This window comes from Chenopodium album, chromosome 15, assembly GCF_948465745.1.
Source record: "Chenopodium album chromosome 15, dcCheAlbu1.1, whole genome shotgun sequence".
Classification (NCBI taxonomy): domain Eukaryota; kingdom Viridiplantae; phylum Streptophyta; class Magnoliopsida; order Caryophyllales; family Amaranthaceae; genus Chenopodium; species Chenopodium album.
The window spans coordinates 8,397,214-8,411,697 of record NC_137848.1 but is presented as its reverse complement, the minus strand read 5'-3'; the positions used below and the strand labels follow the sequence as shown (position 1 = coordinate 8,411,697).

At 33.9% G+C, this 14,484-nt stretch overlaps 1 pseudogene; it reads right to left on the bottom strand.

Moving 5' to 3' along the window:
• Positions 1–7,552: 7,552 nt before the first annotated feature.
• LOC145582868 (mitogen-activated protein kinase kinase 9 pseudogene) lies at positions 7,553–8,815 on the bottom strand (annotated as a pseudogene).
• Positions 8,816–14,484: the final 5,669 nt, after the last annotated feature.

Below are 14,484 nucleotides of genomic sequence, written 5' to 3'. Positions count from 1 at the left end.
CATTGGATTCGGCTTCTCAATGGACAGCCGGTCCTTTACCTCCATGAGGATGGAGTTGCAGTCTCTGTTAAACTCATACCGGGGGACGTATGGTTTAAACTCTTTTTTCTTCTTCTGGGACGGCTGCTCAGAATCACTGACCGCCCAGACTTCTTTTCTTTTCTTGCTCTCTTCTTTTTTCTTTGCCAGCTGAACAGACCGGCTCTCTTTTTGCTTGTCAGATTTCTTGGAGTCCGACTGGCTACCAGGCGTGCAGAGGTCGGTTGCTTGTATATAGCTTTCCGCCTCACTCAGGGCCGCCTGTAGCGTAAATGCCCCTTTTCTGACAAGGTCGAACTTAAAAGTCGACCCGTCTCTCAGACCCTTGAAGAAGTCTGTAAATGCTACCTCGTCAGACAGCCCCTGGATCTGAATTCTGACCAGGTTGAACCGTCTGACATATGAGCGTAGCCCTTCTCTCTCTCCCTGCTTAATGGTGCTCAAGTCTAGACTTGTTTTCTTAGCAGGGATGTTCATTGAGAAGTTGGTGGCAAACAAGAAGGCTAGCTTCTTGAAGCAATCAATAGATCCGGCTGGCAAGTTGCCAAACCATTGTAGGGTGATGCCCTTCAATGTAGCCAGGAAACAGCGGCACCAGGTGGCATCGTCCCAACCTTGTAAACACATTAGGTTGGTATATGCCATCAGGTGGTCTTCTGGGTTGGTGGTGCCATCATAAGCACCAACCAAAATATTCTTAACCTTGGCCGGCTGAGCCGCCTCGGTTATATTGGCTGCAAAGGCAGACAACTGTTCGCCTAGCCTCATCAGCCGCAGCTGCCAGTCCAGTGGCTGGACATTGGTATATGCCGCCTGACCTCCAAATGGGGGTGGCTGCATAAACTGGAGGCCATATTGCCCATAGTGCGCCTGGGGTGCGTATGGCATAGATCCTATCATCAGTTGAGGTTCGGTGTTGACGGATTTACCGCCTGTCCGACTCTCATGCAAGGACATGGAGTTCCTTGCAGAAGCTTTTTTGAAGCTGTTTGGAAAGCTTGAGGTAGAAGCTGACTCAGACTGTTGCTGCCTCCTTCGATTGATGACTTGTCTAGCATCGAAGGTAGACGTCTTTTTGGCCTCCGGCTGGGGCTGCTGAGGCTGCCTCTGGGGCATCAGAATCTTGGACCGGTCAAGTTTTGCGGCTGCCTTCTCCTTTGGATGAGGAGTTGGCTGCCTGTCCTTGACCGGCTTCTTCTTCTTCCCATCATTGGGAGTCTTTTTAGCCGGCGGACTCTTACTAGAGCCTGCCTTGTTGTTGATCATCTCCTTAATTTCACCCTTGAAGGAGTTCATGAATTTCATGAGCTCGTTCCGGGTGACTGGAGCCTCTCCTCTGGTCTTCCGGGTTTTCCCGTCTGACCTCCCAGTGGGCCGTCTGCTTGGACCCGCCTGGTCTAGATTTCGCTCCAGTTGATCTCTAGAACGAATGGATTTAGAGATGAGGGAGCCATCTTTGGTTATGTAGGTCTCCACATCATTGTCTTCTTCTTCCTCCTCCTCAGTGAATACCTCTGGCTGAGGCTGAGGCGGAGGTTGAGGGATTTCAAAACCTTCCGGTTGAATAACCGGCTGCAAGTCCTCTTGGTTACCCGCCTGAGTAACCGGACGTAGAGAAGTAGAGTTAAGAATTGGTACAGAATTTTGAACCATCTTGAGGTACTCTCCCCACAGACGGCGCCAAATGTTTTGGGTGTTTTCGTCCCTTGGGAGAGTTACAACTCGAAGACTGGTCCTGCTGGCTCTGTACCTGCAAAAACAACGAAGACACTGGTTGAGTGGTGCTCCGCCTCCAACGCTCAAGTTAGTAACTTGAAAGAGAGTAAAAAGTGCGGAAATTTAGGTGGGGATCTGCTTGGATTCCAAGCTCAGGGGTTCTCTGATGAGAGAGAAAGTAGGATGTAATAAATGATAGTAAATTTCTGAATGTCCCCCAATTTTGGGGAATATCTCCCTATTTATAGGGTCATTGGGAAAAGTGCCCCTCCCTAGGTCATTCTGACCTAGGACTGATGGGCTGCGCCGCCAAATAGCGGATTTTGGGGAATTGGGCCCTTGAAAGCCGCAATTCTACGAGAATATCTGGAGAGGCCACGTGTCAGCTGGAGATTGACCAAGGATGACCTGCCAGCCTCTGACACGTGGCACTTCCTCATTGGTCCATTTGTCTAGGGTAAAAATTCCCTAAACAGCAAATATTTTAAATCTCACACTAGCAAAAATTATAAAAATTATATATTAATAAAGTACTCATCGACACGAATAAAATTAGATCTCACATGACTATGTTTGTTATTATATATAGAGAGAAATTTAGAAGGTTCCCTCTAATTTTTAAGAGTTAAAAGATTCCAAATGGGATTAACAATATGAAACGGAGGGAGTAGTTTTTTGTCAAAAATAAAAGTATAACACTTATTAAAACACGGAGTGAGTAATGATTTTTAGAATTTATTACATACACCCATTAATGCAAACTAACATTTTATCCGGTGGAATTGTTAAATATCTGGAGAAAAAAGGGGATAGGACAGAATATTCAGCAAGTCTTAGCTGGAAGAGGATCACTACTCTCATAGAAATAATTCGATAAATGGTCCGACTTTTATGGTAATCGAAATATCCTAAAATTAAAGGAAGAAATCTGCTTGCTGGTGTGAATGTGTGGTGGTATAGTTGGGATAGGAAAAAGATCATCAACTTCATTATATTTCGTATTATTGGTATCACCGTTGGGTTAGCACTTAGCAGGCTCGACGGAATCTATTTATAAGATTAATGATAAGGAAGATTATATGTAGAATTAGATTAAAGCATTAAACCATTCTAATCAGGTTCCTTGTAAAAAATTTCATTATATAATGTTGTTCATTATATTTTCTCTGTTGGAAAAAAAATTTATCTATTGTGAGTGTTTCGTGACTGCTTCTCTTTTTCTATCTTGTACAACTACATTTTTTTTTTCTAATTTATCCACATTCCTAAGCTATGGACTTAAACGTTGATAGAAGTTGGGATCGATGAATTGATTGGTTATAAACCTTCTCCTAGGATTCGCATTGGAAGGTAATTTTCAATATAGTGTTGCCTTTTGGCATATTTGGAAATTGAGAAATGATTGGTTTTTTAATATGAAAACGAATCATATATTCTGATTCATTATTTAACAGGTTAAGGGCCTGTTCTGATTTACTGGATTGAATTGAACTGATTGGAGCTAAAATGAGCTGATTAGAGTTGAAATGAATTGTTTATGATAGAAGGTAATTAGGATGATGAATTGTTTATGATGGAAATTATATATTAATGGATCGATGAATTGTTTATGATGGAGGGATTAAACGAGGAAGAGGGAGACCAAAGATGACTTGGTTGGAAGGAGTGAGGAAGGATATGAAGTGCATGGATTTACGTGAGGATGAAGTTTTGGATCGTAAGGGATGGAGGAGAAAGATTTATGTTGATGACTACACGGAATAATCAAATTTGGTTCATGTTAGCCGACCCCACTTTTGGGATTAAGGCTTTGATTGATTGATTGATTGATTGAGAAGGAAATTAGGAACTGAAATAAAATAAAAACAGGCTCTAACTTTATTTTTGCAGGGGAAAGGGAAAGGGAAAGGGAAAGGGAAAGGGTTACCTCTAATTAGATTAGGAGAGTTTGAGTTGGGGTGAAGAAGAACGTGCAATGATATTGTTGGCTCATCAACTTGCAAGCTATGGAATTGGCCATAAGACACATATTCTAGTGAATAGAGCTTTAAAGAAGGAGTGCTACATCATAAGCTTACATAATTTTTGTATAGGAATAGATCGCATTATCAATGATTAAAGTGACTATAATGGTCCACTCAAGGATAGACTTGTCAATTTCAGAAATATAGCAAGTATCATTTCTGAGAAAGTTAGAAATGTACAAGCCCAACAAGGGGGTCACTTTCCAAGGGTACTTGATTGTTTTCTACTACATTATCTACTAATCTACTTACATACTTCTATTTAGCCCACTTGTAGATTGGAGGCCACTTGGTTCATCATTATTACTTCTATTTGGAGGGTGCAGGTGGATAGTAGGTTATTCACTTTATTATAAAACTTTTTCCCCTTAAATCCTTTGTTTAACAATATATATATATATATATATATATATATATATATATATATATATATATATATATATAGGCATTTACCTTTTTATTTTTTATTTTATACTTTATAGGTGTTGTTTGGTTAAACCTTTTCAATTCGAATGGGTTAGAATAATGAAGTTAAAATCCATTCCATCAATTTTTGTAATGTTTGGTTAAGTTTTGTATGCATGTAACCTCATACCAAGAAAAATCCAACTCCATTGATCTCATCTTCCTAGAATTCCTTACCCGCCTCATCCCCTAAGATTCATGAACTATTCCATTAATGAAATATAGGAAGTCATAAACCATTTCAGCATATTAACCGAACATCTTCAAACTAGCATGAGATTTAGAATTCATACTCTTCTAATATGACATTCCGTACATACAAGAAAGTTCCAACTTTACCCCATCTTCTTACTAGAATTATGTACCACCTCCCCTTAAGATTCACATTCTTTAGAAAGAAGTCCTAAAGGACACTAAATTTCATTAATAAAAGTCATACGGCATCTACAATTGACAATGAAAGATAATGAAAACGAATTTAACAAAATCAAACAAGAATTAATCGGGGAAGACTAAGAATCCAAATACATAAATATAACAATTCGGCACATTCTCGATTCATTGTCTCACACAACTTTTTGAGTGGATCCGTCGTCGCTTCGCAACTTTGTGAGAAAGTAAATTCTTGTGCTGATTCCGTTACCCTAATTCGAGCCATAATCAATAGTAGCCCCGCACAACCGGAGACCAAATTAAGCACAAATAAAACCTTGTCTTTCGAAGGAGATAAACCCTTTCTTTTAAGGGAGACATTATTGTAACCTAAAACAAAAGGCTTAAAAAAAAGTAAAGATTGGGGCTTTCCACCGGTGAAATCCGATGGAAGCCCCTTTAAAATTGCAATGGAGACTTAGGTTTAGGAGAGAGAAAAGAGAAAAGGAGGATAGGGTTTGGTTTTTGAGAATGTATCTTAAGATTCACATTCTATACCACAAATGAAATATAAAAATCATTCAAGTATATAAACCAAACAACTTTAAATTAGTATGAGATTTATATGCCACATCTTTCTAATATGAGATTCCATATCAATCCATTTCACTTTATCAAACCAATCGAATTTAACTAACCCTAGAAGTATTATGAAATACAAAAAGAGAATTTATCATGTATGGTGATTTATTTTTATTTTTTTTAACGAACATCTGGTTTAGCACTAAAGAAAGATGACGTGTATTGCAATTCACCACTGAGAAAATTAAAAACTACGGTGTTATCAAAGAGAATTTCCCAACTTATTATATATATATATAGATCTTTCGGTCTAACAATGTTGCAAAAATACCCATTATACATTTGCATTACGATTAGATATTATCTTATTCCTGTTTATTTTCATGTTATAAATTTGGTGGAATGATTTGATCAAATATTTGCTTTTTTTTTTTTTTTTTTAGAAGAGATCAAATATTTGCTTATTTCAAGAAAATAATGAAAATTGTATATTTGAGAAGTTTAAAGACATCAATTCAAAGGTCTGACTTAATGAATTGAACATAGCCTTTAATCTCTTTTCTCTCTTTTCTTTATTATACCACTTTCCTTTGGTAATAAATGTTGTGAAAGTATTGTATAGAACGGACTCACGTGAGTCCGGTCATACAAACAGAAAAAAAATCTTAATTGTCAGAAATTAGATAATAATGGTCAGATAAAGTGTCAAAAATTAGATAATAATGGTCAGATATTATATTATAATTATCAGACATTAGATTATAAATGTCAGATATTAGGTTTTAATTGTCAGAAATTAGATTATAATAGTCAGAAATTAGATTATAATAGTCAGATATTAGATTATAATTATCAGATATTAGATTAAAAGTGTCAGAAATTAGATTATTATAGTCGGATTTTGATTTATAAGTATCAGATATTAGACAATATTGATCAGATATTAGACAAAATTTCAATAAAATTACATCGGTGCCTTTTAAGGCTCAGATATTTATTGATTTGATATCCACGAACCCACTTTAATCCACTCTCTCTCCTCCAATCTTCACCCCAATTCTCAACCATGGCCATTTTATCAAGTCTAGAGGTTAATTTGAGTTGTTTCAGAAGGGTTATCTTGTAAGATTCACGAAAGTAATCATCAGCGATTTCTGTCTGTACCTGTAAGTGTTCTGTATGCATTATTCATCAACACCCGTTACTGAACATTTGTAGATTCCGATGTGTGCTTCAATCTAGTCTTGCCCTTCAGAATCGGTGATGAACTTCTCGGCTTTTTCCATACTTTCCTTCTGTCGTAACCATCACTTGCTTTTGGTTCATTTGATCAACCTTTATTGCGCCGGCGCCGGGGGATGGGAAGGGGAGGGTGGTCGCCGGCCGCCGATAAGTGGCTAGGTAGTGGCAGTGACAGTGGGTGGGGATGGATTCACGTGAAACGGTCTCACGCAAAACCTTCTCATAAATATTAGATAAGATTTTACTCCCTCCGTCCCTTATTTACATTCTTGCTTTTCATTTTAGGTGTTTCAAAATTACATTCTTACTTTTCCTTTTTAATAAGTAAATTTTTGTCAAATATCCCAAATTATCCCTAAATAGTTGTGATGTGGCATTACTTTTATTATTTTTTTTCTTTTGCAATTAATGGCACAAAAACCATAATTTTGGCACTCACCCTTTTAAATATTTTGAATTCATGTGCAACACTATACTGAAATATGATTGGTCCTTTTATTTTCACCAAAAAATGTGATTGGTCCTTTTTTTAAGAGGATTGATGACATGTGCTTCATTTAATATCATTCTATCTTTGTTTTATTCAAAGGCAACAATAAATGTTTTGTAATTCCCACATTACTTTCCAATCATGGGTTTTAAGGTTACTCAAAGTTTCTTAATTTCCGTGTAATTTAAGAAATAGGAATGTAAATAAAGGACAGAGAGTGTAGTAATAATAAACTAATAATGAAGATGGTAAATATCTTCAACATCTGCTTTCAAAAAAAAAAAAAAAAAAATAAAAATCTTCAACATCTACTTGTCATATTTGTTTACTCTAATTTATTTTATTTTTTTTTATGTACCAAAAAAAAAAAAAGAAAAAAAAAAGTATTAATAGTTAAATTTGTATTTGCAAGCAAATTAGCCAAGCTATAAGGTTTGTATAACCGACCATTAATACTCCAATCCCTCGTTGTTGGTGAGTGGTGACATAGGTGTATTAAAAAAATTCATGCACGTAAACTAAGCAATTTTAAAAAATGAAAAAGCTACGAGTATGATAGAAAACAAAAATATAAAGAAAAAAAATAATGGATCGGAGTAGTTAACATTTTTGACAAAGAAAGGAGAACCAACTTTAGATCCAAATAATATTAATGAAACAAGTGGCCTCGAAGAAGAAACAAGTAGGCTAACTAATCTACTTGTATATTCCATCTATTCTACTTTATTTACATCCCAACACTATCATTCAACTACTCTCTAAAACTGACCTTAATTAATTCGGTTCGGGCCAATTCATTTAAAAATAAACCATAACTTAATTGATTGATTAAACTATAATTAATAATTATTAAAAATACGAATATTATCTAGTTTTACAAATAAAGGGATGAGATAATAATTGAGCAGCGGACCACCGTTTAGTGGCTTCTTTTTGTAGGCAACAACTAACAAAGCTCCTAAACTCCTCCGACCCACGACCCTCCGGCAAGCTCGGCGGGTCCCCGAAACAAATCGCACACATTAAAGTAGCCCAATCGGGTCTTTCACCGGGTAACAAAAATGGAAAATAACCCAAATACAATTCCATTAATGTTAGACCCAAACTCCAAACATCACCCGCATATCCATTATAATTCCCACCGTAGGTATCGGGATCAAACCTCTCGGGACTCATATAAGCACACGTGCCGACGTATGAGTTACACGGATCCAGCGTCCTACCCATGATCCTCCCCACACCGAAGTCAGAAATCTTGACTTCCCAATTGGAATTTACTAGAAGATTCGAGGGTTTAATATCTCTGTGAACTATCTTATGTGAGTGAAGGTATTTTAAACCATTCAAGATTTGTGTTGCCACGTTGGCAAGCAATGGTTCGGAAAAAGTGCCTTGGTTTTTAAGAGTATGATCGAGTGTACCACCATCCATGTACTCCATTAGTATTGCCAAATCTCCATCTAATTTCTCGAAAACTCGATGACATCGGACGATGTAGGGCGAGTCCGACGAGATCATACGCCGGAGGATTTCCTTCTCGCGGCTGAGCTGGCGGAGGTGAGTGGGGTTGGGGTCAGAGGAGACAAGCTTTAGAGCATAAACGGTGCCGTTTTGCTTGTGGGCTACTTTGTAGACAGTTCCGCCGTTTCCACTGCCAAGAACAGATAGTTTAGTGAAATCAGAGAGTGATATTGATGGAACGGAAGAGTTTGTTGAGGTGGTTGTTACGGTGGTTGTAGCGGTGGTGGTGGTAGTGGAGTGAGAAGGTGGAGGGAGTGGTAAAGGGAAAGATGGGCGGCGTTGGGAGTTTTCAGGGAGAGGGAGGCGGAGGTTGAGTTGTCTACGCTCTCTTACTAATGCCATTTTTTTTTTTTTTTTTGAGAAAGGAGAGGAAGTGTTGATGAGAAATAAAAGAGGGGTTATATATAGTAAAATAAAAATAATAAAATTTGGGATAATTTAATCAAAGCACGTGCATTTAATTTAATACATATTGGATTTAAAGGAGAAGTAGGAAGGAAATAGAGTTTGGATTTGATAGGGATTTTGGAAGGATATGATCAATCATGTAAAAGTGTACAACTATAATGTTGGTAGCATAGGCTAGCTATATTATTATAATTATGCGAAATAATAATGTGTATTTTATTAATTAATTAATCAACTGAATTCGAATAGATGTTTAATTAAGAGTTGTCTTGGGTAACAAGACTTACTCCGATCTTTAATAAAGAATATATATTCCAAGATTATTTAAGTTACACAAGATGATAGGATAATATATTAACACATACATCTAAAATATCATAAATTAAAGGGATTTACAAGTATGTACACTTTATTTCTTGGGTTGTTAACATTGTTGTTAATTTCGTCTTAATTTTATATTTTTTAGAGTTTCAAATTTTTTGTATATTATTTATTTATCTATAATTACATATATGAAGGGTTGAGAGAACGGGGAATAGCTCAAATGGTTAGAGCTTCCCTCCCGATTTCAGGAAAATAATGTATTAATTAATCAATTAATTGATATACAATATACGAGTAGATCTTTAATTAAGAGTGGCCTAAAGTGATCTATTAATCGATATACCATATACGAGTTGATGTTTAATTAAGAGTTGCCTAAATGCCTAGAGTGATCTATTAACCGATATACCATATACGAGTTGATGTTTAATTAAGAGTTGCCTAAATGCCGAGACTGTTCTATTAATCGATATACCATATACGAGTAGATGTTTAATTAAGAGTTGCCTAGAGTGATCTATTAATCGATATACCATATACGAGCAGATGTTTTATTTAGTTGCTTCAAAAAAAAAAAAAAAAAAAAAAAAAGATGTTTAATTAAGTGTTGCCTATGGGGTAACAAGACTTGTACTACACCTACTCAAATAAAAAAATATACGAAGTACTTCGTACAAGCTAAGTATATACCAAAGATTTTTTATTTTATTATTATTTTTATTTAGGTTGATATACCAAAAGATTGTAGTTATACAAGTTGATAGGATATGCTATTATTTGACATAAACTACCCAAACATTATCATAATTATTACACAATGACAATAACTTTCTTGTGTTAGTTGTTAAGCTTATAAGCTTTAACAAATAAATCTAACAATCCTGCTACAAATTACAATAATATTACTATTGACCTATCTCAATATTACTTCCACTTCAAATACTTGGTGCTTAATTACTAGCTGATTAATGTGTTAATTGTCCAAATTAATGTGTTAATTGTCCAAGGAGGATTCACTAGGGCGGCCCTACTAATATTTGGTTGTGACGTTTATTTAAAGATTAATAGCCAGGTTCATGTAATGGAACCTCAATTTCTACACAGCTTCTCACTAGTGGGAGTGACTGTGACAATGAGATAACGACACAAGAGGCGGCAAATAATGTAATTCCTGTTATTATGGCAAAATAATTATTTTTTATGTAATTTAATAATGATAGTATTTTGGTTACTTTGTATTTACTTAATGGATATAAGTACAATTCATCATTTTCATAAAGAAGACAAATTAATAAAATCAACACTCCTCCCACTTTAGCAATATTAAGTTTTGTTCACAAACAAATATTATATCGTTTGAATTTCATATTAGTGATGAAACACTCACACACTCATTATTTCTTCTATTATTTCACTTAAATGATTACTCAGTATTGTGACTATTGTCCAACTTATTACAAAAAAAAACATTAATTAATATGAATAACACTGCACTTTTTTTTTTTTTTTAGTATTTTATTTATAGAAAAATATTATCATAAACAATCATATATACTGTATAGTCTTTACAATGGAATCAATAAATTATAAAAATTAATAAAAGAATAAAAATAACGTAGCTCGTTATTAATTTTACTATAAGTACCGAGTACTATTTGAAAATTGGTAGTGCCAAAGAATAACTCAAGTTACTCAACCATTAATTCCAAAGGGGTTTTAAACAAAGAAATATGTTGTTTTCTACTTTTCTTACATACGAGGTGTTACAATAATGTGACTTTTTGTGATGGTCGGAGAAACAAGTCTTTCTAATATTTAACTTTAACAACATTATATTAAGTACATGATGTATACATGGGACAAGTTTTTCTAATCTGAACATAAATTAAATAATTCAAGTAAATGTGACAATACACCGTCGTCGTATTTTCTTTAGTTAGCATTCAAACTAGTGCAAAGTTTTATATGTATATACATTTAAAGTCAAGTAATTATAAGATAAATTTTTATCATTGACCTAAAATAATGAATAATTAGCTAAAATAAGGTGACTTAATATTGAAGATCGAGGATGACATTAACGGTTGCACACTAGCACTTGGTTGAGACAAAAAAAAACCAGGCTGGTTTAGATAAGTATAAGTTTTTGTAGATGTTTTAATCGGGTTGGTTAAAATGGGTCCCTTTGATTTGGCAAGTAGTGATGAGTAGAGTTAGTGGAGCAAATTAAAAGCGATTGATCGGTAAAAATGAGATAAATATATGACATACTTTGGATCTTCGAAACATCATCATATAAATAAAAAGTTCCATTATATTATTATCTTTGAATTGTATTAATTAAGATAATTATCTCGCTGGTTTTGGTAGGATGATGGTTCTTTTAACTTTATTAGGGCACGTAAGCAATTTTGGAACATCATCATATACATCAAGAAGGTGATTGGGAAGGAGTGAGTCACTAACTCAGCATTTATGTATGTGAATGTTATTTCATGGAAACATCTAGCCCTTTTTTAATTTTTGAAGAAAAGTCTGCTTACTACTCCTCCCATACTTGTTTTCATGCACTCCTGTCGTTTTTACTGTGCAATTATCGTTTTATAATCATAAAGGCTGTGTTTGCTAACTAGCTTATTTAAACAAAATTAACTTATTTGACCAATATTAGCTTATCAATCAATATATATATTATTAAAACTCAATGACAATACATGTAATTCTGCCATGTGTCAACAAAGGCATGTAATTGCGCCATGTGACGCCATTACTTGACATATGATGTGGCGCCATGTAGTACCATTAATTATCATCATTATTTCCATATTCATTACATCATTATGATTTAATTTTTACCACCACTTTAATAGTGAATTACATTTGTAAATTCCAAGCTTTAGTAATATATATACAATTTTTATTCAAATACATTTAACAACAGTGTACGGGGTTTAATATAATAACAAAATTAATCTCATCTCTTACATTTGCTCAAACATACAACTCTACAACTATTTAGAATATATAACTAACAAACATGTAGTACTTTTCATGCTAATAATGTTTTTTCTTTTAGAAAAAAAAATAATTTCATTTTAGGAGAATTCTTATAACAGTTGAAGAACTTTGGATACTCACTATTAGATAATGAATTTTGGTGTTCAATATTTTTTGAAAAACAAGTACAAGTACTTTTATAAAAAATAAAAATAATAAAAATAAAAAAACAATAATCATGTAAAAAGATTAACTAATCAATAATTATATTTCACTTAATTTATCATATTAAAAATTTAGTTTTAACATACGTACAATTATTCGGGGCATCGCCCAGGCTAAAAACTAGTTGACTATTAAATAAGCTAATTTAAGGTGTTTGGTGGAAGCTTATTTAAAAAGCTTATTCCACTAAATAAGTTCTTTTACAAAAAGCTCCTTTTAGAAGCTTTTTTAATTTGCTTATTCAATTCTTATGGTAAAATGACACTTACACCCCCATTTAATTAAAAATCCTATATAAACTACCTACCCACAATTAGTTTATTGGTCATTTCACATAATCAATCAGCTTTAAATAATCAGCTATTTACCAAACACTTTTTTAGAATAAGCTAATAAAATAAGTTAGTCAAATCAGTTAACACAATCAGCAAGTTAAAATCAGATAACACAATCAGTTTCAACTTTTTCCCAAACACGGCCAAATTTCTTCGTTTTTTTTAGTTGCATCACTTTTGTTTTTGCGAACTCTTAGACAATTTTTGGAATAGAAAGAGGTGCTCCGTAGAGAGAATAAAGGGAGGCCCTTGTGGTAGGAGAGAGATAGAGAGAATTTATTAGAAATAGTTACAAAAGGAAAGTGATGCAACTAATTTAAAACTTTCTTTTTAGAAAAGTGACGCAATTAAAAAAAATGGAGGAAGTAATTAGATGTTTCTATCTTTAAAGCTCTTTTTAGCGAGTCAAACAACACCATGCGGCCACCTAATAATAGTCTAATACACACCAAAACACCCACCAAATCACCAGGTAACTTTTAATCGGTTGAGTAACTCATCCTCATGATCGAGTACTCGCAGTCACATCGTGTTGCCCATAACATGAAAATTTGTGTTATATTTTAATGTAACAATTATAACATATTATTATATCTGCCATCTTTTAGTTTTGAAGAAACATATCAAACATGAGATTCTTGCAAATTGACTTCTATCAAAGTGGTTAAACCTTTGAAAAAAGAGTCTAAATTCATCACACCCCCGGAAACGACTCTGGAGCACGCCGGTTTCTAAGATTTCGGTGGTCTGGGGCAAAAACATAAATTGGGGCCCTAATTCACATATACTATATAAAATTTTAAAAATTGGGTATGCAAAATGAAAATACATATTTTATTATGATTAATAATCTTTAAAAACATCAAATTTCATAAAACATGAAATTACATTCTCGTAACTCTCGTTGAAGTAATTACACCAGCCGAACCATTCAAATCAAGTATCCAACCAATCAATTAGATTTTTTTTCCCCAAATTTTGTAATATTTGAATGAAAGTAGTTATACAGGTTAAGAAAAATATAATTTAATACAAAGAAGAGATCTTGATGAATAAAGTCGTATATGCACCGTTCAAAAAAAAAAAAAGTAGGATATGCAAAGAGAATTATATATAAAAATTCCCGTTGAAAATTGAAGAATAAAAGTAGCGTTTATTATAGTTTCATCTTCAATTGAATCGCGAAAGAGAAGGAATTTAACTAAGTGAAAATTGTAACGAGATACAATTTGAAAAATAAAATTACCAAAAACGGGGATACAATTAAAATTAATCAAATTTACTTAGAAAAGTGAATAATTTGGGCAAAAAATTAGGGAACAAAATACGTTGACCAAAAATGCCATTTGATATTTTGGAATTCTACATTAGTATTAGACCCTCTTCAATGGTTAGATTTAAGGGAGTTTTTTTAGGAGAGAGATGGTATTTTTTGCAAAGGATTCCAATAAGTTGGTATCTAAACTTAGCAACTCCAAAAGAAAGTTGCTAAGTTTAGATACTCAACTTTGAGTTCATTTGACAAAAAGTGTGGGCCCTTATCAATATTATAATATGTTTTGTAATTTATTTGAGTTTTAATTTTTTTTGTTTTAAAAAAAAACTTAAAATATGATTTGGTGGGCTATAAATTGAAAGTGACATTAGTATACTTTAGAAAGTCTCACCATTGAAAAATTAGACTTCACATAGATTGCTAAATTGAGAAGTGGGTTGGGTTTTACCATTGAAGGTAAAAAAACAA